The sequence below is a fragment of the Mobula hypostoma genome, chromosome 4, assembly GCF_963921235.1.
Source record: "Mobula hypostoma chromosome 4, sMobHyp1.1, whole genome shotgun sequence".
In the NCBI taxonomy this organism is placed as follows: domain Eukaryota; kingdom Metazoa; phylum Chordata; class Chondrichthyes; order Myliobatiformes; family Myliobatidae; genus Mobula; species Mobula hypostoma.
The window spans coordinates 147,992,380-148,016,617 of NC_086100.1; the positions used below are offsets into that span (position 1 = coordinate 147,992,380).

The following is a 24,238-nucleotide window of genomic DNA, read 5'->3' on the forward strand; positions in this document are numbered from 1 at the left end:
CTGCGCCCTAGAAAATCAGGCGCAGATCCATGGTCTCTCAAAACTAACGGATGCCACCACCACAGACATTCCCACTTGGTTATTAGGTCTGGGGAAATTTAATTTGGTGATAATACAGGATGTTCCAAGGTTTTGTAAAACTTATGAAAATCTAACTTTTTGCGAACACCCCTCCTCCAACTCTGCTCTTGAGTACAGCACTCAAATCTCTTCTCTAGGTAACAATGCAAAGATCATCCACACAAGATTAAACATTACAAACCCTGAGCCACCACTCATTAGCACTCTCTTGGTTTTCTTAAACTTCCAATAGCTTTCTTGCTAATTAGCAGATCAACTCCCTGGCACACCACCCAGGCTACATCTGGATAAATCAGTAACTGAAGCTTTCTCTCTTCATTTTGACCCTCTGTCCACACTGAAGCGGCATTTTCCTCCCCCGAAAACGGAGCTTTTCTAAAACGCTCTCTAGAGTGTTTAAATCTGAAAACGCCGGTTGGGCGTTGTAGTGTGTACGAGATAACTGGAGGTTTTAAAAAACCTGTAGTCCCTTTCATTGGTGAAGAGGCTATGGCTATAGGAAATGTTTCCAGGGTGACCCCTCTGTGGGATTGGGGAAGACGTTGGTGGGGCCACCCGGGGGTCTGTGTGTCTGTATGTGTAGCTATTGTAGTGGCTGTGAGGCTGGTATTGTGGCGATGAAAAGAACTGGGGTGGGGGCGGGGGAAGCTATCATATTCCTCATCGTTGCAAATCCCTCTGCAACAGTTAGTCAGTTTTTCAATGTTCGTCATCAGCTGGATCATACTATCCATGAACCCCCTGTCGGTTGCCTCCATACGCTCCAGTATTTTTTTTTTAGTTTTAAGTCCTGCGCGAGAGCCAACAGTTGTCTGTCGTTTGGCAATTTCCTTAAGTTTTTCTAGTCTGTAACTGGACAAACAGCGCACCAAGTATACCGTTTCTTCTTTGCTTGTTTTCTGTAGATGTGTCCTGCGCATGCTCAGTAGGAGGAGATTCACCCAGATACCCGTTTTAATGTGGACGGAGGCATTTTCAAAAACATCTGATGTGGACGCCTATCGTTTTAAGCAAAACCAGTGTTTTCAAAATTATCTGGTCTAGTGTGGACATAGCATTAGACAAATATTTGTCAGATTAAGGTATGATCTTCCCCAAACTACACTTTGCACACTGGTCCCTAAGGGCTGTGGAAACTGAAGATTTTAATCACATGACCATTTTGGGGGAAATCGAATCAGAAGACTTAGGGAAAATTCAGTTCATGAACAATTTTTGAAAATGGAATCCTAATGTAAGTTAGGGAACCCTGTATGCTGAGGTGATACCTTTTATATGTAATTTTGTATCTGCATACTTTAATTTTACCAACTACATGCTATATAAATCATATTAAGAATGGGGCCTTAAATATAGGTCCTCAGTCTTCATTGAGATACATAGACATGTGGTATGAGAAAGCAAAATTCAAACCATTATGCTTGGCTGTAATCTGTTTTCATCAATTCTCTCCATGTACTTTCACTCCTTTGAGTCTTAAATTCTTAAGTTCTACACCTTTTACAATCTCAAGCACACTATCCATGCTGTCAAAAAATACAGTGACCATTCATTGATTACTCCACTATAAATAGTTTTTCTATATTCTACAGCAGGTCACAATAACACCAAGCAAAATACAGAGATCAACTCCTGGTTCCTCATTGTACTTTCAAACTCACATCACCCCCAGAACAGTTATTAAAAACTGTGTTAATAAAAAAATAACTTTTTTTGCATCATTCATTTCGTGGCATTGCTCATGGAATAAAGATCACATTATCTTTTTCACAAAAGCCCTGGTGTGGTTTGAAACAAATGACACCCAGGCAAAGGTGTTTGGTGGAGAGGTGTTATTGGGGTAGGTTTAATACTTAAAAAGCAGATGCCCTTGGATTTGATCATTTTCAAGTACTTAATTAGTGGAAAGCTCAGAACTGCAGACTTAAGTGCAGCCTTCTGTTCCATTTAAGCATCAAACCAGCAATATGATAGCAAGGTCCCTATGGGCAGCACAAATTTTCTCATCTTCCTCACCTTCTTAGCTGGGAAAATAATGAAATTTTAAGGGAATTGGGGGACATAAGATATGATCCTATGATTCTTGTAAATAGCGGGTTAAAATTAAGTGCCAGCTTGTGTATGCTCTGTTCTGTGAAAAGTTGCAGAGACTGTCCTTGACTGAAAAAAACTGCCTTCAGTTTGTTTAGATTAACAACTCACAGCTGTCCCTTTGAGAACAACCCGTGGGCTGTATCCACATAGGTTGCATACACCATGCCCCACCATGTCACATCACTGATCAATGTTCCCACCTTTGTCTATTCAAGTTTTACTGATAAGGCAAGAATTTGTCTGTAATTAAAACCCATGATTTAGAGTACTCTCTTGTCTAATTAATTAAGTTTTGCTGTAACTGATTTGGTGGAAGTATCCATGAAACTGACTGTTCTGTGTTTCGCCAGTTCTATAAATTGTCATGTTTCTGAGTGTTAGACAGAAAGCTCGTTGCGAGTCGCCGGGGAGAGAGAGATACTCTGTCTTCCTGATGATCGGCTCCGAGTCTTTCTCGCCGGCTGAGTTTGAGCAAATAAACTGGTGAAAGGTTAAAATAAAGACTTGTGTGTGGTGTGGTTATTTGGTCCGGCAAATTTAAGTTTACAAAATCTGCCTACTAAATGAAACAAATTAAGCTACCCTCTCTGAAATCAATGGGAAGAAATTACTGTTCACAAGGTAAGCAAACCCTTGTATGGTTTTTGCATATGCAATGGGATTATCATGTGCCCCATAAAAAGTCTCTGGACCACTCCCACCCCCCAGGAAAATTACTATGACTAAGATTTGTCCCCCGGGGAGATTTGGTATTTATTTTTATTCCAGGCAACAAGGAAGCAATAACATTCCTAAAAAAATACAACAAATCTTTGTTAAATTCTGATGTGATAACTGCTATGGTGAGAAACCAATAGATTCTTGAAAATGATCATCAATACAGCACTGAGGATCTGTTCTACAGATTGTGGCAGTGACATACAGTAATGCTGATTAAATGGATAAAATGGGGGTGGATATTGGAAAAATCTCTTCAACTTTGTTATTTAGTGACCCTCACGTCCACATCATATCGAGGTTATTGTGTTTATTTCTATTCAGTTAATGTAAATAAATTCATTTATTTAGGTGTATGTCTTCTGTTTTAACAGTGCTTGAGACATTAAGAATGGGGACTTAAATATAGGTCTTCAGTCTTCATTGAGATACATGGACATGTGGTATGGAGCTTTGATGTTGTGACCATTACAGAGAACTGGATGCCTCGGGGGCAGGAATGGTTACTTCAAGTGCCAGGCTTTAGAAGTTTCAGAAAGGACAGGGAGGGAGGCAAAAGAGGTGGGGGCATGACACTGTTGATCAGAGATAGTGTCACAGCTGCAGAAAAGGAAGAAGACATGGAGGGATTGTCTACGGAGTCTCTGTAGGTGGATGTTAGGAATAGGAAGGCGTCAATAACTCAACTGTTTTTTTTTATATAGACAGGGACATCGAGGACCAGATAGAGAGGCAGATTCTGGAAAAGTAATAACAACAGGGTTTTTGTGGTGGGAGATTTTAGTTTCCCAAATATTGACTGGCATGTCCCTAGAGCGAGGGGTTTAGATGGGGTGGAGTTTGTTAGGTGTGTTCAAGGTTTCTAAACACTATGTAGATAAGCCTACAAGAGGAGAGGCTGTACTTGATCTGGTATTGGGAAATGAACCAGGTCAGGTGTTAGATTTCTCAGTGGGACAGCATTTGAGATAGTGATCACAATTCTATCTCCTTTACCATAGCAGTGGAGAGGGATAGGAACAGACAAGTTAGGGAAGTGCTTAATTGGAGTAAGGGGAAATATGAGGCTATCAGGCAAGAACTTGGAAGCATAAATTGGGAACAAATGTGCTCGGGGAAATGTATGGAAGAAATGTGGCAAGTGGTAGGGTACAGGAACCGTGGTGTACAAAGGCTGTTGTAAATCTAGTCAAGAAGAAAAGAACTTACGAAAGGTTCAAAAAACTAGGTAATGATAGGAATCTAGAAGATTATAAGGGGAGCAGGAAGGAGCTTAAGAAAGAAATTAGGAGAGCCAGAAGGGGCCATGAGAAGGCCTTGGCGGACAGGATTAAGGAAAACCCCCAAGGCATTCTACAAGTATGTGAACAGCAAGAGGATAAGACATGAGAGAATATGACCAATCAAGTGTGACAGTGGAAAAGTGTGTATGGAACCAGAGGAGATAGCAGAGGTACTTAATGAGTAATTTGCTTCAGTATTCACTACGGAAAAGGATCTTGGCGATTGTAGGGATGACTTACAGTGGACTGAAAAACTTGAGCACATAGATATTAAGAAAGAGGATGTGCTGGAGCTTTTGGAAAGCATCAAGTTGGATAAATCACCAGGACCAGACTCTGTGGTTAAGAAAGCATACGGTGCATTGGCCTTCATCAATTGTGGGATTGAGTTTAGGAGCCAAAAGGTAATGTTGCAACAATATAGGACCTTGGTCAGTCTCCATTTGGAGTACTGTGCTCAGTTCTAGTCGCCCCACTACAGGAGGGATGTGGAAACCATAGAAAGGGTGCAGAGGAGATTTACAACAATGTTGACGGGATTGGGGAGCATGCCTTATGAGAATAGGTTGAGTGAACTCGGCCTTTCTCCTTGGAGCGACACAGAATGAGAGGTGACTTGATAGAGGTGAGTAAGATGATGAGAGGCATTGATCAAGTGGATAGTTTGTTGTTTTTATTTACACAGAGAGTGGTGAGTGCATGGAATGGGCTGCCAGCGATGGTGGTCGAGGCAAGTATGATAGGGTCGTTTAAGGAACTCCTGGACAGGTACGTGGAGCTTAGAAAAATAGAAGGCTATGGGTAACCCTAGGTATTTTCCAACTCAGCTTTGTAGGCCGGAGGGCCTGCATTGTGCTGTAGGTTTTCTATGTTTCTAAATATCATATACCTTCAATCTCAAAAATGGTTTCATAACCGACAAGCCAATGGTTAGGCCTCCCCAACTTGCAAAGCCATTCCGGGAGGCTGAGCCAGCCCCCTGTGTTCTAAGGAAAGTGTCGTCAATGGGCACTGAATCATCTGGTTTGCTCACCAATCAGCAGAAGATCTATATGATTTTTAACCACCAATGCTACCTAATTCTAACTGCAGCTGTAATAAAATATGTAATCACAGCTTGCAACTGTTTTTTAAAAAAAAAATGACATTTGCCTAGCCTGCATTCAATGAAGTCTGCTTCAAAATTTGAGAAAATAGTTGAAGAAAACTGCACTCAGGAAAAAAAAAATGACTCTACTTTTCTCCTTCAGGATATATCAGTTAGTTTCTGTAACTGATAATTGTTGAACCAGCAACTGCTAACAGCAATGTCACAACGTGGCAAATCTCAAGAAGGAACCTGTTGTATTGCCTTAAAAGACCTCAGCATCTTTCAATCAGTGTTTCAGTTTTAGAGACTACTCAACAGGTATATGGAGGAATTTAAGGTGGGGGGTTATATGGGAGGCAGGGTTTGAGGGTCGGCACAACATTGGGGGCCGAAGGGGCTGTACTGTGCTGTACTATTCTATGTTCTATAACTAGAGGGGAGGGGTAGGACCACTGAAGAATAAAGGGAGAACACTTACTTGGGTGTGAAGGGTCCGTTTGAGGTCCTTAATGAGTACATTATATCAGTATTTACCAAGGAGAAGGACGTGCAGGATAAAATCAAAGTCAAACATATTAATATGCTAGGACATTTCCAGGTAAAGGCAGAGGGTAGTGGTGGGTCTCTAAAGAGCATGAAGGTGGATGTCCCCATATATACTGAAGGGATAAAATCCAGGCTATTGAGAAAATCATGAGATGAGATTTCTGGGACCATGACTAATATTTTTGTGTCTTCTCTAGCCACTGGCGAGGACTGGCAAGTAATTAATGTTGTTCCATTACTAAAGGCAGCAACCAGGGATAATCCTGGAAACTATAGGCCATTGAGTCTCATGGAAGTGATATGGAAGTTACTGGGCAGAATCCCAAGAGATAGGATTTATGGGCATTTGGATGACCATGGCCTAATTTGGAAGAGGTTTTGTATGGGTCAATTTGTGTCTTACTAACTTGAGTTTTTTGACAAGGTGATAAGGGAGATGGATGAAGGTAGAGCTGTGGATGTTGTCTACGTGTCTATATGAATTTCAGTAAGGTGTTTGACAAGGTTCCTTATGGGAAGCTCATCCAGAAGATGAAGAAGCATGGAGTCCCATGGTGAATTGGCCAGTTGGATTTAGAACTGGTTTGCCCATAGAAGACAGAGGGTAGTGGTCAGTGGGATTTATTCTAGCTGGAGGTCTAAGATTAGCAATGTTCCACAGGGATCTGTACTGGGACCTCTGCTGTTGTGATGAAAATATATAGATGGGTGGGTTAGTAAGTTTGTTAACCACACGAAGATTGGTGATACTGTGGACAGCGTAAAAGGCTGGCAAGAATACAGCGGGATATAGATCAGTTACAACTATGGGTGGAGAATTGGCAGACAGAGTTGAACCCCTCCAAATGTGAAATGTTGCTGCTTGGTAAGTCAAATGTAAAGGGACAGTACACTTAAGGGCAAGACAATTAACAGTGTTGATGAGCAGAGAGATCTTGGGGTCCAAGTTCATGGCTTGCTGAAAGTGGCTACACAGATTGATAAGGCAGTTAAGAAGGCAGATGGCATGCTTGCCTTCAATAGTCGGGGCACTGAGTTCAAATCATGGTTCCACAGAAAGTGAATTGAAATAGACCTTTTGTGGAAAACGGTTTGCAAAACAGAGCCCTTCTATGCCCTCTCTCTTATGAGCAACCCTGTCACTATCATCTGCACTGCAGCTCCATAACTCCCCACATAATTAGGCTAATATCTACAGATCAGATTTATTTATCAAATGTACATGTTAACAGTGAAATGTATCTTTGCATTAACAACCAAGGATGTGTTAGGGTAGTCCACAATTGTCGCCACACAAGTGCAATAATTATCAAAAGACTAGAGTTGCAAAACAAACAATTTTGACAAATGCATTTTTAAATACTCCCATTATAAAACTTGTACAAAACTTCAAAGCATTATGATTATTTCCTGTTCTGTGGGTAAACAAAGGGCACTGTGGTCTCCGTCCCAGCTGCAAGTTTTTTGGAAATAGTATTCAGCTTTACTCTTTACTTAAGTTCATCTTATTTACTTCTAAAACTGGAACTCATGAAATAATTTACCAAATTTCCTACCATTTGTTTTGAATCTGTATTTCAAGTGATATCCCAAATTATAAAACTTACATCATTTTATCACGATTCTTTATTTATTCACTAATTTTTTTTCATTGCAATTTATGAGGATATTTAGACAATATGATATGTTTCACAATGATATTTCAAGTTATTTACTTTGCAGTGAGTGAGTGATGCTCTGTAGCAACAGCATGATGCTCTTTTGCACTGCAGTTTGCCATCTTTACAGTAAATGCAAAATCTTATCATTCTGGCTTAAAATTAAAGACAGGGTACTAATGCAGTAGATTCTGGTAAATTGGGACAGATCAGAACCAGTACATTTTGGCCCAATTAAGGAGCAGCCCCAATTATCCGAAGTTTCACATAGATTAAATTAAAAAAGGAATAAAAAAGACAAAATAGACTAAGTAGCAAGTTATGTAGTTAATTGAAAATAGAATATTCAGAATACTACCAATAGTACCATAATAATATAAAACAGTATTAGTTCCTACTAGTTATCAAGAGGACTTCATTCAGTGTAAACAATTGAGCAAAATAAGTGCAGACACCAAGTGCAATAATGTAAGGCCATCATACAATGCTACCAACAATTGTATCCTCCAAATCTTCATTTTCATTATAACATTCAAGATGACTGTTGGCACCTTCAAATTATTCATAGTTCCTAACTTAAATAGTTTCACTTTCACTCCAGCCGTCTCCAGCATTACCATGCCTGAATGTTTGAAAGCACAGTGAGCAAAACAGTTCTGTATTGTCTTACTGTTTATTTCTCGCAAATTATCAGTGACAAAAACCACTACTTTTTGAATACAAATACATGCAACTGATGCTATTTAAAAACTGTTTGCTCTAAGCACAGTGTGGTGTCCAATGACCAGACAAGTGTGCGTGACTGACGCTCGATAAAAGCTGTTTGGCAATAGTCTCCTACCCCAATTAAGCAGGAGAGTGTCCCAAATAATCAAAGGGAATAAGGAAATTTTCTCTATTAGTTTTTGTTATTTAAGAGTTATCCCCCCCCCCCAAAAAAAGCTGACCCAATTAACTGGAATCTACTATACAAATCTACTATGAACAGACCGCATCGCCTACATTTCACAGGTTGTTGTGCAATGTAGAAATATTCTTCAGGAAAATTTCAGACATACCATAAATATACAATAAAGTCAGACTGCCAGCATCTGACCTCATTGTCCCTTGATCCTTTACTACACAATTTTTCGTGAACTGTTATTTGACAGAACGCAACATGTGTTTGACATCATAGCCCTAGTTACAGTATATGTATTGGATGGCAATACACAGCTAAGTTAAACACCAAGTGTGTTTGCCATGTTCTCAGTCCTGTGTTTCTTGAACTGCAAGAACCACATGAAGCTTTAACTAAACTGAACATTTTGTGATCAATACATGCATTTTTAGATTAAGTTGGCAATCTCCAGAGTGTAGTGCAGTAAAGTAAAATTGTAACAAAAGTGAGCATGAACATTGACTTCTCTAACTTCTGTTAATGCCCCTCCTCCCCTTCTTACCCCATCTCTGATTTATTTTTTTTCCTTTTCTCTTTTTTCTCCCTCTGTCCCTTTCACTATATCTTCCTCTGGCGCTCCCCTTCACCTTTCTCTCTCCCTAGGCCTCCCATCCCACGATCTTCTCCCTTCTCCAGCCTTGTATCCTTTTTGCTAATCAACTTTCCAGCTCTTAGCTCCATTCCTCCCTCTCCTGTCTTCTCCTATCATTTCAGATCTCCCCCTCCCACTCCCACTTTCAAATCTCTGACTATCTCTTCTTTCAGTGAGTCCTGAAGAAGGGACTCGGCCCAAAACATTGACTGTACCTCTTCCTATAGATGCTGCCTGGTCTGCTGCGTTCCATCAGCATTTTGTGTGTGTCCCTTTAAATAATGCTGCATACTCTTTCCACCTACAATCCCTAAATGAGGACTGATTCATGGACCTCTGGTTTCTTTCTCCTGTAACCAATAATCAGGTCTTTGGTTTTGCTGTCAGTGAGAAGTTGTTGTGGCACAATTCAACCAGATTTTCAATATCCCTCCTACAATTTGCACTTTTATTATTTTTTTAAAATGGTTCTTACACCTGGTCACCACAATTTTATCCTACTGGAGGCATCTCCCCCTCCCCCACTTCTGCTGCAGCTTAATAAGCTTCTTCTCTCCTTCCCAATTCTGGCAAAGGGTCTTCAACTTGAAAATGTTAACTGTTTCTCTTCTCAGGATGACCTGGTGAGTATTGCCAGTATATCTTTTCTTTATTTTAGACTTCCAGTATCTGCAGTTTATTTTCAGTTATTTACTTTACCACCTGAATGACCAACAGCTGAAACATGAGGATAGTAAGGGACAGAGGGTCCAGTGAGATGGAGGAACTGAGTGAAATACATGTTAGTAGGGAAGTGGTGTTAGGTAAATTGAAGGGATTGAAGGCAGATAAATCCCCAGGGCCAGATGGTCTGCATCCCAGAGTGCTTAAGGAAGTAGCCCAAGAAATAGTGGATGCATTAGTGATAATTTTTCAAAACTCGTTAGATTCTGGACTAGTTCCTGAGGATTGGAGGGTGGCTAATGTAACCCCACTTTTTAAAAAAGGAGGGAGAGAGAAACCGGGGAATTATAGGCCGGTTAGCCTAACATCGGTGGTGGGGAAACTGCTGGAGTCAGTTATCAAGGATGTGATAACAGCACATTTGGAAAGCGGTGAAATCATCGGACAAAGTCAGCATGGATTTGTGAAAGGAAAATCATGTCTGACGAATCTCATAGAATTTTTTGAGGATGTAACAAGTAGAGTGGATAGGGGAGAACCAGTGGATGTGGTATATTTGGATTTTCAAAAGGCTTTTGACAAGGTCCCACACAGGAGATTAGTGTGCAAACTTAAAGCACACGGTATTGGGGGTAAGGTATTGGTGTGGGTGGAGAATTGGTTAGCAGACAGGAAGCAAAGAGTGGGAATAAACGGGACCTTTTCAGAATGGCAGGCGGTGACTAGTGGGGTACCGCAAGGCTCAGTGCTGGGACCCCAGTTGTTTACAATATATATTAATGACTTGGATGAGGGAATTAAATGCAGCATCTCCAAGTTTGCGGATGACACGAAGCTGGGTGGCAGTGTTAGCAGTGAGGAGGATGCTAAGAGGATGCAGGGTGACTTGGATAGGTTGGCTGAGTGGGCAAACTCATGGCAGATGCAATTTAATGTGGATAAATGTGAAGTTATCCACTTTGGTGGCAAAAATAGGAAAACAGATTATTATCTGAATGGTGGCCGATTAGGAAAAGGGGAGGTGCAACGAGACCTGGGTGTCATTATACACCAGTCATTGAAAGTGGGCATGCAGGTACAGCAGGCGGTGAAAAAGGCGAATGGTATGCTGGCATTTATAGCGAGAGGATTCGAGTACAGGAGCAGGGAGGTACTACTGCAGTTGTACAAGGCCTTGGTGAGACCACACCTGGAGTATTGTGTGCAGTTTTGGTCTCCTAATCTGAGGAAAGACATCTTTGCCATAGAGGGAGTACAAAGAAGGTTCACCAGATTGATTCCTGGGATGGCAGGTCTTTCATATGAAGAAAGACTGGATGAACTGGGCTTGTACTCGTTGGAATTTAGAAGATTGAGGGGGGATCTGATTGAAACGTATAAGATCCTAAAGGGATTGGACAGGCTAGATGCGGGAAGATTGTTCCCGATGTTGGGGAGGTCCAGAACGAGGGGTCACAGTTTGAGGATAGAGGGGAAGCCTTTTAGGACCGAGATTAGGAAAAACTTCTTCACACAGAGAGTGGTGAATCTGTGGAATTCTCTGCCACAGCAAACTGTTGAGGCCAGTTCATTGGCTATGTTTAAGAGGGAGTTAGATATGGCCCTTGTGGCTACAGGGGTCAGGGGGTATGGAGGGAAGGCTGGGTTCTGAGTTGGATGATCAGCCATGATCATAAAAAATGGCGGTGCAGGCTTGAAGGGCCGAATGGCCTACTCCTGCACCTATTTTCTATGTTTCTATGTTTCTATGATAGAGTCTAACAAAACAGAACACGATCAAATCTGAACCAGAAGAACGGCAAAATGTATTGGGGTGGCAAACCTTGTTGACTGTGTAACCAAATTGTCGATAAGCTTTGAAAAAGCTTCTTTTGCAAGCCATTTGAACAGAGATTATCACTGATTAATGAATTAGTAACAATAACTATGGACTTAAGGAAAAAATGTCCCTGTTGCTTAATTACATGAATTATTGGTTTTACCATTAATAAATGCATGACAGATTGAAATAAATGAAGCATTAAAAAAAACATGTTCAAAAATTGTTACCAATAATCTTTTAAAAATACAATTGAAAAATAGCATCATTTCTAAATAGTATTGTTTTTGTATCCATTTACTACCCACATTCTAATGTGTACAGCCGGTCTGCAAGTATTTTAAAAGGGATCATCCAATGTCACATGTTTTCACACCTACCTAGCTGGCGCCAAACCAGTTTGAGAAGTTTCTTATGGAAACATCTCACTGTTCTCGTGTCGTAAAAATTCATTCACTGCTTCAGTTGGCAATAAAGATAATCATTCTGCATATTATTAGGCATGTGATTTGAAGAATCAAACAGTAGCACTGTTTGTGGCGTGCCAACAAATTTTCTGCACATGCTAACTTGGGCATTCGTGCCATAACTTCGCCACCTCCAATGCTTTTTTAAAAAAAATAAATACATAGGAATAACAATGAGAAAATTCAAAGAACTTTAACAACAATAAAAATAACCTGCAATAAAATTTTACAAACTGTTTATACAAAAAAAATCAAACAGTATGATAATTTTGATCTACTGCATCCTGACAATAGTGGTTTTAAGGTAGAGAATAGCAGTATCCGGGTGATCACAAACAAGGTTTTATTTTATGCATAACCAAACCATGATGATATATCAAAGCTCCTGAAACTCCTAATAAAGCCACCTGCGAGTTTTCTTTGAAAGTTGCACTGGGGCCAGGTTCTTGCTTGTGCAAGAGCTAATTCTTGCCATGACAAACTTCTCAAAGCATTTATCACAGTGGATGTAAGTGCTACTGGTAGATAGTCATTGAGGCTGCTCATCCTGCTGTGGGCACTGGCATGATCGATGCCCTTTTGAAGTTGGTGGGAACGTCTGACTGAGAGGTTGAAGATGTCCTTGAACACTCCAGTCAGATGATCATTCAGCTTGATCAAATGAAAAATCCACTTAAGTTAATGCTTCATTTGAACCAGCCCTTCACTCTTTTGAACTCAAATTAAGGTTATGCTCTTTCCTCAGCAATTTACCAACTAGTACTGATGGGGCGGGGTGGGGTGCAATTATTTAACTCAATTTTGACCTTCACACTTTCTCAACAAAAACAAGGTCTATATTTCTTCCATATTGCTAATACAACTCTTTCCCAGCATAACCACAGCAGTTCTTCATGATCCTGACATGTGCAGGACCCTAGAGACAGGGTGCAAACACAACATAACCATGGGAACTTTTAAGTTTGAAGTTTTCTGAGTTGGCTAAGCCATCCTAAAAAACAGTAAAAAGTTGCACTACATACAAGGAAAAGACTTTTCAAAATAGTAACCCTGAGGGCCAGAAGCATATATAAGAGCAAACTTTTTCATATTACAAAGGCACATTGCAAAAGCTGCTATAATTACATAAAAAGGAACAGATCAGTGAGGGCAAAAATGGGTCCCTTGCAGATGGAGAAAGGAGAAGTGATAACAGGGAATAGGAAAATGCCAGAAGAATCAAAGAAATACTTTGTGCTCATCTTTGCGGAATAATATACTTCATATGCCTTGCTTTCACTACTTGCATAATGTTTTCTCTATTTCTTTGTGGATTCTGTACGCTGTTCACAACTTCCTTGCCCTCTTTAAATCACCACCAAATCTGGATATGATACACTCAGCTTCTTCATCCGAGTCATCAAAAGAGATTGTAAATAAACAAGGTCCCAGCACTGACTGTACTGGCAGCCCACAAAACAAAAATGTCAGGCTACACTCCATATTTTCTGCTTTCCCTGTTCCTGGAAGATGGATATTCATGATCTTCCAAACAAACTGTGTCTATTCCATAACGAAGATCTCAACCAACAAATCCATCAACTCTCTGCCACTCGTTTAAGAAGCTTAGATTCAAATTGTAAGAAATTAGGAACACATTGTCCTTGAGTCCTCCTGGTCTACATAGTATATCACCTGATGTACTCAGATCAGCCCTCAATCCCCTGCAGTTTGCCTACCAGCAGCACACTGGAGTCAATGATGCTTTCAGCTATCTGTTGAACAGAGCCTACTCCCACTTGGATAAGCAGAGCAGCACTGACTGTGAGGATCATGTTTTTTGATATCTCAAGTGCCTTCAATACCATACAGTCCTCATTGCTGGAGGAAAGCTCCATTCAATACAGATTGGCACTTCCATTGTATCCTGAATAATGGACTACCTGATTGGCAGACCACAGTTTGTGTGGCTTCAGAGCTGTATGTCAGACACTGCGAAAAGCAGCACTGGGGCCCCCACAGGGGAATGTAGTGGTTCCCTTCCTCTTTACCTCGGACTTGAGATACAATACTGAGTCATGTCCTCTGCAGAAATTCTCTGATGACTCTGCAATAGTTGGGTGTATAAAAGGAGGACTGGAGGATGAATACAGGACCTTGATGGAGGACTTTGTCAAATGGTGAAAGCTGAATCATCTGCAGCTCAACATCAGTCAGACAAAGGAGACGGTGATAGACTTGAGGAAGACAACTGCACTGCTCCCTGTTACTTTTGTAGTCGAGGATGTGGATGTGGTAAGGACCTACATGTACCTGGATGACAGACGAGCGGAGAACGAACACAGAGGCTGTGTACAAGACGGGCCAGAATCTCCTCTACTTCCTGAGGAGACTGAGGTCATACAGAGTACGCAGGCCTCGCCCGCCAGTACTAAATTCTATGTGGTGGTGTGCTGAAGCAAAGGCATCTACAAGGGTAATGCCAACAGACTCAATAAACTGATTGGGAAGGCTGGCTCTGTTATAGAAGTCAAACTGGACACACTGGAGGCTCTGGTAGAACAAAGGACCCTACAGAAAATCTTGGCAATTCTGAACAACCTTTCTCACCCTCTGTGTGCCAACTTGGCTGAATAGAGGAGCATTTTTAGTAACACAGACCAACAACTGCACTGCTCCAAAGAGCACCATATGAAGTCATTCTTACCCTCATCCATTAGGCTCTATAATGAGTCAACCTATAGCCAAGGAAATGATGACCTCCCCCCCACTCCTGTCAGACTGTTTGAGGTAACTTATTTTTTCTTTCTTAGTTCTCTTCTAATATTTGTATATCTGTGCACTTGTAATGCTATTGTGACACTGTAACTTCCTTTGGGATCAATAAAGTATAAATTTCTAGATTAAGTAATTGTTTTAAATTCTTTCCTTATTTTTGCCCCCGAAATATCTTGCTATTCTTGTGAAGCTAAATATATTTGCTCAAAGTCTCTCTAATATTTGATTTATAATAATCAGTTCTCCAGTTTGAACTTCTTAGGAACTTCATTACTTTTTCCTGTTAACAAAGTTCCAAAATTTCATAATTTATTCTTTCCCTCCAATAAATTTTTAAAATTTATTTTCCCAATCTTCTGGATGATCACTGGTTATCACAACATTGCACTTTTCAATTTGATAGCATTTATAATCACCTTGTTTATCCAAGTGTAGATTATTTTTCAATGGAGTCCTTACTTTTGAATGGACTATTATCTTTGTTCAATTCGATAAAACAAATTTCAACCACTGCATCTATAATATCTTCATATTAATTTATGTTGATTTCTGCTTAAGATGGCATTTTATGTGCAGAACAAAATATGACCATGAGTTTCAACCACAAGGTCCATTAAGATTTTGTGTATGATAAATAAACCAACTTTGGAGCTATACTAAGAAATTCATATTGTTTGAACATGAAACTTAAATGGCCATCAAACTAGGGAATAATGACTGGCAGAAAAAAAGAATAAACACACATAGGACAAGCATGTCGAAATGATAAGCAAAATGTTAATTTTAGAGATATTGCTGCAAACCGACCAACTAGTTGAGAGCATGGAAGTGCAAGACAGTAGAAATTTGACCTTGGGATACAATGGTAAAGTCAAATTTCATAGTACATTGAAGTATGTATACAGTACACAACCTTGAAATTTGTCTTCTTGCGGACAGCTAGAAAACAAAAACACCTTAGAACTCATTTAAAGAAACCCCCACAAGAATTTCAGACATGCAAAATAAAAGAACAAATTAAGCAAACAGCAAAAAGAGAATAAATAACATGCAAAACATTAAACATTTAACCATGGGGTTCCCAGTCACTGAGGCAAGTTAAGCCAGTCCAGGAGCCAACAGCTACAGCCACCAAATCAGTCAGTTCAGCCCTGTGTCAATGGCTTCAGACCACAGTCGCAGACCCAGTTCATTGTTGAAGTGCTTTAATGAAATTGTGCAAATATTAAAGCACGCTCAGCATGAAAGACATTAAACATCATCCTCAGCAGAAAGTGAGTCCACAGCCACAAGCCACTGTGGTGATCAAACCTTGCAACGTGAGACCCAAGTCTCCTGCACTTTCTGCCACAGCAGCAAGAGATAGAGCAGTCAAACCCAGGCAAACGGCACTGAACACCCATGATTTTTCCACTCTCATCCTCGTCGATTTTTATCTGGCTCGCCAATTTAATTGGTGCAGAGCCAAACACAGGTTCATATTCCGCCACGCCGGAAGCGCCAGGTTGTTCAGTCAACCCAAAAATGCAATCTTAAATGGAGGAATAAAAGGAAACCAAGGAATTGGGAGAATTAAGGTTACTAAAATAAGGAAGAATTTGCTCTTTCAGGTAATTGAGACCAGGAATCTGGAGAAGTCATTCGAGAATAGACAAGAATAAAAGTAGGAATCTTTCAGAAGTCATAGAGGCAATGAATATAAAAGAGAGCAGATTAAACACATTAAAATTTAAGTTTCTGAAGATGTGAAATCATGGGCTGCAAGAAATAATTAATATCTCAGAACAAAATGAGCCCGGGACAGAGGATGGGAAAAACTAGGGTGGTATGCAATCTGGAGTCCAAGATTGAAAGGGCTGAAAGATGTGCAGTGCAGTAGTCTAAAAGGTGGAAACAATACAAGGTGGGAGGGAGGTTTGTGCCAAATCACCAAACTGACAGAAGGTATAGTCAGCTTCAGATGTTATAGTAAGAGGTAAGATACCACTATCTGAGAACCAAGTTTCAATGACACCCTAAAATCACGGCAACCATACTGACAGTGTATCTTAATTTTAACATGATGCCCAAAACAACACTTTAGTAAGCATTTTGAACACTTTTCTGTATAATAATTACATATTTAAAAAATTTATATGTACAAATCTTCACTAAACTACATGTCAACCTTCTATTGGTTTTGTTTTACTTTTATGCTTGAAACAACCTCCGAAGGCAAGTATTCCTTTGTTTCAGTCCCAATAAAAGGTAATCAACCTGAAAAGTTAACTGCTGCCTAATCTGATGTATAATTTGAGAATTTCAGTTTTGTCACAATTCCAGCATCTGCAGTTTCTTGCTTTCTATTCCTTTTCATGCATTGTTTCAGTCTAAATTTCAGTACTTATGTAATTTATAATTCTCATTCTTATGTTTCTGAATTACTTCTTATTTTTCTAGAACTAAAGAAGTTTCTGTCTCCGAATACATTCAGTCTTTAAAGCCTCAGCACACTATAACATAATTTGCTGTTTTTCATTGCTTTGAAGTTTTTTTTTCAAAACTGAGATTTATCTTATCAAACATAATTGAGAAGCAGATCCAAGAAACAAATTTGTTGTGGATGGGCACAAATTCTGAGATAGCACATGCAAAGTGTATTCTCCATTTGATATTATAAGTTAAAGAATCTGAAAGCGAGAAGTTATAAGAATCTCTCCATCATGCCTGTTACTTTAGTTTTTAAAAGCATTCTATTAAACTTATTGCATTTCCCTATTTACAAAGATTTGCAATTACATGTAGCTTATTTGTTCTGAAACACAACATGCATGAAATATATGGAACATGATACATGTTTTACTAAAGAAATTATCCATGACGATTTGCCTCTGACTCGCCATCAAATAAATATTTCCATACAACCTCTGCTAAGTCTTCTTCACATAGAAATAACTGTGTTCCTTAGAAGTCAAAACAAAGTACAAAGTAGGCCAAATGGAAATAATTATTTGCAATTTCTACCATTAATCCAAGTGTTAAGATTCAAATATGTTCAAAAAATAGCAAGATCATCTTGGATTCATTTATTTTTCCAAAAGAAACTGAATAGATAATATATTGGTATGTACATGGTAGATGCCATGTAAAACAACCAGCAAAATAAACTTGTAACACATTAGCTTCGCTTACGTCAAATGCAGTTTATAAAAATATATATCTAAACAAAAACCATTAATGTTACTGTAATAAATTATCCAAAAAATTCATGCAGATAGTTCCAAGACAAGCTCCGCAACGTTGCTGGCAACTCCCACATATTTCCCATCAACTGCAGTGCTGATGACAAAATGCCGCTGTACACACAAATGTGCTTTGGGCAACTGAACACCACAAACAAAACCTGCAAAACCCAAATTAAAACAAATCTTGCAATAAAAATCTACCCTATAGTTAAACTTCTGGACCACTGCTGCAATGCTTTAACCAGTTATGAATGTCAACCCCTAATCTGTGGTCTTATCTTTAACATAATGCTTTTTTTCCCAGGAACAACTTGAAATTTACTTCAGCAAGCCCAGGCGAATGAAACCATAGGCAAAATCATCCTGGCAAGATCAGGTGTAATATTTCATATACTGGGTTGTTTGTAAACGCAAGAAAATTCTGCCAATCGACTACATACACCTATATTCAAACATAGCATCATCCTTCACAAGTTGCTGTTATCAGCCCTCTACCAGTTCAGTGCTCTCTATCGGAAATAATTATTCTAGAGTATATTGATTTTAAAAGAGACGAGTTTACACATCGAAACAGATGTCACCACCATACTTCGCAAACGTAATTGCAATTTAGTCACAAGCCTTCAGTCATTAAAGAGCGAGTGGGTTTGCATAGTTTCTGTAATTCCGCCAACCACGCCCCGGACCCACTACGTTCAATGGTAAAACATGTAAAAGATAGAACTATCATCCATTTAATATTCTTACAAACGACGCATATAACTAGAACTAACATGTACGATCGATTTTTTTCACTCAACATTAAAATGTTGTTGACACTTAGATTTTTGGTTACCAGTTATCTTTCACACGATTATAATACGATTTTCATATTTTAAAAAATCAAAGTTAAATGAAGGCTGGCCTGAACGATCTAATTTCGTATAAACCCGTGCATCGCAAATTGATGAGAAGTTAAACCCAAATGTTGCATTTAAGAATTATGTTACAACAATAAAATTAATCGGAGGACGATTGCAGTGCAGAATTAACATGGATCATGATCTACATTAAATAAGATTTATGGAGGCTTAAAATAAAATAATATGACCACGGCTGTAGCCCTTTTATCCCGAATCACAAGGTTGCATCCTATACCTGAAAACGCTACGTTAGGATGGATCATTTTAAAACTGGGGTATCAAAATAATGCCCCCGTATTTAATTGAAATAAATGATAAAGGGATCATTCTTAATACAGTACTGATTAAAGCCTCAAGTCTGAAATCTAAACTATTATTTAGGACAACAAAATCTCACTCTTCTCAGCATGACAACCAACTTTGCACCAGGTGGACCCAAAACCAAAATCTTACTCCGATTCGGCATACCTTTCTAACTCAATCGCAAAACGGGGTAAAGAAATTCAAGTTTTCTCATCCTTAGCTTTAATTTGGGTTACACGGATAAATTTGGCGGCCAAGTGGCAGAGCAATTGAGATTAGTAATACGGACAGAAAAAAATGAATTATCGCAACCAAAAAATAATGATGTTTGAATTAAAAAGTCACACAAAGCAGTTCACTAAATACCGTTCAAAATCCAAGAGATCGTTGGAAATGCGCACAAATGAATGCACCAAAAAGCATGCAACCCGTTTTTGAACTTGACCTTTAGCTCAACTTATACGACAAACTATAAAAGAAGCTATTTCGAAGAATTATTCATGCAGTTCTTACACGAGCATTCACTGAAGGCGGGAGAGCTAGTACCATCAATTCAATATTTACAGGGAATGAGGTGAACGATTGAAATCGATCCGATTCCTTTTGCCCCCCACCATTCCCCGCCTCTGCTTCTCCCTGTGACCACTCCACCTAACCTGACCAGAAGGCAGCGCCTACTCCTTCACCATTGGACGAAACCGGCCAGCAACGCCCTGACGCACCATGTCAGAGTCCCGGCCCACTTTCCCACTCGCCAACGTCCCCGTCAATCCTTTACGTCACAATAGTTAAGGCGGACATCAAGTCAGGTTGCCGTGAATTCAGAGGCTCTGAGGTTTAAGGACAAACTAGCGGGGGGAGGGTGGAAGAGAGGGAGGGAGATGATGAAATATATGCACTTGCCCTTATTCCAAACCAAATCACTTATTGACAATTTAAAAGAGAAGGCGCTCGCCTTCATAAATGATGCCCGTTTGGGAAAGGGGGAGGGGAGAATTAAATCAAACGCTGCGGAGCTGTCACTCTGAATAAGACGGTGGTTGTTTTTTTGAATTTTAAACTGTTCCCCATTCTGACGCAGCTCGAGGGCGCCGGCTGACATTTAAAACACACACACACACACCCGGCGCTTTGTACAAGCCGGTTACTGGCTAGCGTTCACACACACCAGCCAGGGCCCCCGCCCCCTCTTTCTGCTCCTCATTCCCCATTGCTTAAAACGGCGGCAAGCGTGTCACCACGAAAGACGCACAACAGATGAGCCGGTGAAAAGCGCCGCTCCCGGGATCTCCAGCGATCACCGAGCAAGGGTCGCGTCAATTGGTTTCAGCTTCCCCACAGTTGATGTGACTTGCCTGATTCTCCCCGCAGCTGCAGAAGGAGGAGGAGGAGGCGCGGCCCCCGGTCGCTCTGTCCGGCGCTGGCAGCACGATCGCCTTCCCCGTCTCGCTAGCGTGCGCCCGGGATTCAATTAACGTCCCCCAAGCCACAGCCGCACAGCGCGAGGGCCCCGTCGCCAAGGGAAGCACGTAGTCAGGCGACAGACCGCAGCACACCGTCCCTCGAAACACGATCACTCCGCGACCGCGTCACCCTCCCACCTCGCGCGCACGAGTACACGCGAAGGCCTGGAGGGCACGAGCAATGTAGGTCGCTCGCGTCGCACCAGCCCCGCCTCCCTCCGCCGCTGGTCCGGCGGGTGCGAGACAGGTGAGAGCTGAGTTCTGTGTTTGCGGCTGTTGCACCTGAAAGGATCAGCAATGGACTGGTTCGGCCAAGAAGCCAGTACTTTTGCAACGGGAGTAAATTATAAATGTACCAAGTTAGTGACTTATGAAATATACGTATTTGCATCCTCTCTGATTATAATTCCGATATTAGAAAAGTAATCGTATTTCAGAAGTGCTTCATCGATCCTTGAAAGTGATCATAAAGGTGCTACACAAATGCATATGTTTCTAATTTATTTAAAGTATTTAGATAGTGCAAGCTTTCTTAAAAATCCTCCTAGGGTAAGCAAATATAACATCCTGAACAAGTCATGGGCTATGACTGCTGAAAATAGAGTATGAACACCCGGACTAGGAATGAAAATGTTATTTTTTTTCATGGAAGCACGTGAAGGTCGGGCATAAATATTGCAGAGAGCGTACAACATTCCCCCCCCCCCAAAAAAAAGCACCATTGCACCATTCAAGAGCCTCTGGCGTTGCCAGACACCTCAGAACTGGAATGGAAGCAAATCACCCAAAACCGCAAAAGGTTGCTAAAGGAGACCACTTAAATGGAATTTATTTGGCTGTCTGTAAATATGGAACAGGTGTTTGCTAGTTGTATGCATAAATATGGAATCTGTTTCCACAATACAATGAAAGAAATATTTTATTCGGTTACATCAGATCATAAGTACACGCAAATACCTCAAAGCACATTCCTATGCTTTTAGGAATAATGACTAAGCTTGCATAACTGATGAGGGTGCGTTAAACTGGTCTATTACACTGTTGACTATTATACATAAGAATAGTTTGTTATCTGAGTTATAGAGTAAGTGGTGCAAGTTAGTATGCACGTTGTCTTACCTTCCGTTGAAAAGTTCTGTCCCCGTGTGATATGATTTTCTTGTGCCAAGTGGATACTGCAGCCGGTAGTTATTGGGCGAGAGTTGCTGCGGCTCTAACTATGAATTCATGTGCTCAGTACCATTTGACCAGGGTCTGATTTTTTTTTAACTTTTCGTGACTTCTGGGTAATGAATTGCTGCAAACTGTTATCTCACAAAAAGGGCAAACTCTACATTCCAGAGCTGACAGCAGTTTACTGCGTGGGTTAATTACGTCGTCGTATTGTGCATCATCGCTGCAGCAGGTTGTCAGCTTTTTATAATGACAGGAGAGCTTTGATTTGCACACAGTTGAAATTTAAATCGTTCAAATAGTAACACTGATAACTAGACTACACATTTTTTGGAAGTTTTTCTTCACTATTAGGCTCACTTGAGTATAGAGCAGCAGTGTTAACAAGATCACTATCATTTTTGCAGCATAATAATGTGCATTTAAATTTAGTGTCTGTTTTTCAGAGTATCATTGAAGTTATTATCTTCCCTGTCATGTTATGGATTTTTTGAATAATTTGCACTTGAGCATTTAAGGAGTTAAGCAATCAACTTTACATAGAAAAATACGCATGTAAGTACGCACATTTAACTATTTCTATCTGACATGCATGTAAATGGCTGACCTGTGTCCCAACTCAATATATTTCCCTTTACTGATACCCCTTAATTATTTTGGTTAAACTCAGGCTCGAAATTTGCAGTTGACCAAGCAACAATTCGCAGTTGTGAAAGAGGGTTTCTGGCTTCTCCTAGTCTTAATGTATAAAGAGATTTCTAAACTTCACTTCTGAAAGGTCTATTCATCATTTTTTGACAGTATGCCTCTAATCCTAGGTGATAAGTTTTCCTTTATCTAACATGCCAGTTTCCCTTTAATATCTTGAAGACTTCGACAGATAGCCACTTAATCTTATGAATTACGTGGAATGCAACCTTTGTGAAATCATTTTAACTTTAGATTTCATGTTATTGGTAAATCAGTGTGTCTAATGAATGGTGTTATATTGTTTCTTTATGCATTCTTTAGAATGTTAATAGTCAAAGTTAATATTCATATAAGTTAATAGATATTTTCAGAAGTCTTTTTGATAATTAGTGTTAAAAGTTGAATAAAATCACTTGAACTGAAGTTACAAAGTTCTTTTCCTTTTGATCAATAAAGAACAAAAGGGATATATTTTAAACTGTTGCAGTTTGTGTAACATAAACTGAAGTGACTGCTAGACATAAAGATAGAAGAGCAAAAAAAAGTTTCCAGATCTTGGAGTTCCAGCTTCATAGCTGCAAGTGCTTTTAGCCTTTCAATATTTTTCCAACTAGTACTTCTGTTGAACACTGACCTCACATTACAAAGTTTTCACTGTTATCCAAGCAGGGATTATTTGAAGATAGCAACTCTGGCAAACAAATTAGAAATAGGTACAACTTCTGTGGCTTTTTAAAAGTAATGAAAGTGTGAATGCATTTATATTTGCTTTTTATGTTTATGATTAATTACCTGGAAAAGGAACATGCTTCAGCAGCAAAATTAAAAATTCAGTTATTTATTTAGACACCAAAAGCTTTTAATAAGATGACACATAAGAGATACCATTTGTTTGTTTATTTATTTACTGATGCAGCGTGGAGTAGGCTCTTCTGCTACGCTGCTGCAGCTGCCCCGGTTAACCTTAACTTAATCACAAGGAATCTGGATAAATCAAATGGTGGATGCTTGATCTGGCAGCAAGTTGGTTAGTTGCCTGCAGATTATTGGTGCTTATGGAAGTGTTTTGCATAGAGACATTTTTAAAAAATTGTGTCAATAAGAATCTCTCATGAAGGGCAAATACAGTACTAGAATAAATTATTTTTATACAATTCCAAGAAAAGTAGCATCTTTTACAAGAGTCAAGTAGATCTCATCTCAAGTATTTCATTCTGTTTTGGATGTAAGTTATACAATGAAAGTAATATGCAATGGCATCATTTTACTGGTGAACTTCAAAGAAGTAGCCAGCCATTTAGCTTCTCAAGCTAATTCTCACTTGTTTTAAAGGCAGTGAATGATGCATCGCTCACCCTCACATCGGAATCAGGGTTTATTATCACAATCTTGGATGACACAAAATTTGTGTTTTGTGCCAGTGGTACAAAACCAAATTAAAATTACTACAAATTTCAAAATAAATAAATAGTGCAAAAAGAAGGCATAGTGAGGTTGTGTCCATGGATTGCTCAGTGACAAACAAGACAAAATCTGCAGATGCTGGAAATCCAAGCAACACTTAGGTTGGAGGAACAACACCTTGTATTCTGTTTGAGTAGCCTCCAACCTGATGGCATGAACACCAATTTCTCAAGCTCATGTAATGTCCCCCACTCCCCAGCCCCTTTTCCCATCCTCTTCTCCCTCTTTCACTTTATCTCCTTGCCAGCCTATTGCCTCCTTCTCCCTGGTGCTCCTCCCCCTTTTCTTTCTTCCATGGTCTTCTGTCTCTTT

At 39.9% G+C, this 24,238-nt stretch overlaps 1 protein-coding gene, 1 long non-coding RNA gene and 1 pseudogene across 4 annotated transcripts in view; 2 read left to right on the forward strand and 1 right to left on the reverse strand.

Annotated features, from left to right (window-relative positions):
* Positions 1-20,669, forward strand: part of LOC134345986 (actin-like) — a 37,227-nt pseudogene extending 16,558 nt beyond the window's left edge.
* The window catches only part of kiaa0232 (KIAA0232 ortholog), a 162,079-nt gene extending 140,245 nt beyond the window's left edge, over positions 1-21,834 (reverse strand). For 2 of the 3 annotated variants that reach the window (XM_063046673.1, XM_063046671.1), the window contains exon 1: positions 21,719-21,834. The gene's annotated coding sequence lies outside the window, so the exon portion shown is untranslated. Of the gene's footprint in view, positions 1-19,649; positions 19,767-21,718 lie in introns of those variants that run through there. The other variant, XM_063046672.1, reaches the window with a different exon arrangement.
* A 298-nt stretch (positions 21,835-22,132) lies between these two features.
* Positions 22,133-24,238, forward strand: part of LOC134345659 (uncharacterized) — an 83,291-nt gene continuing 81,185 nt past the window's right edge. The window contains exon 1 of the long non-coding RNA XR_010017743.1: positions 22,133-22,327. This is a non-coding gene — a long non-coding RNA (uncharacterized LOC134345659). The remainder of the gene's footprint in view (positions 22,328-24,238) is intronic.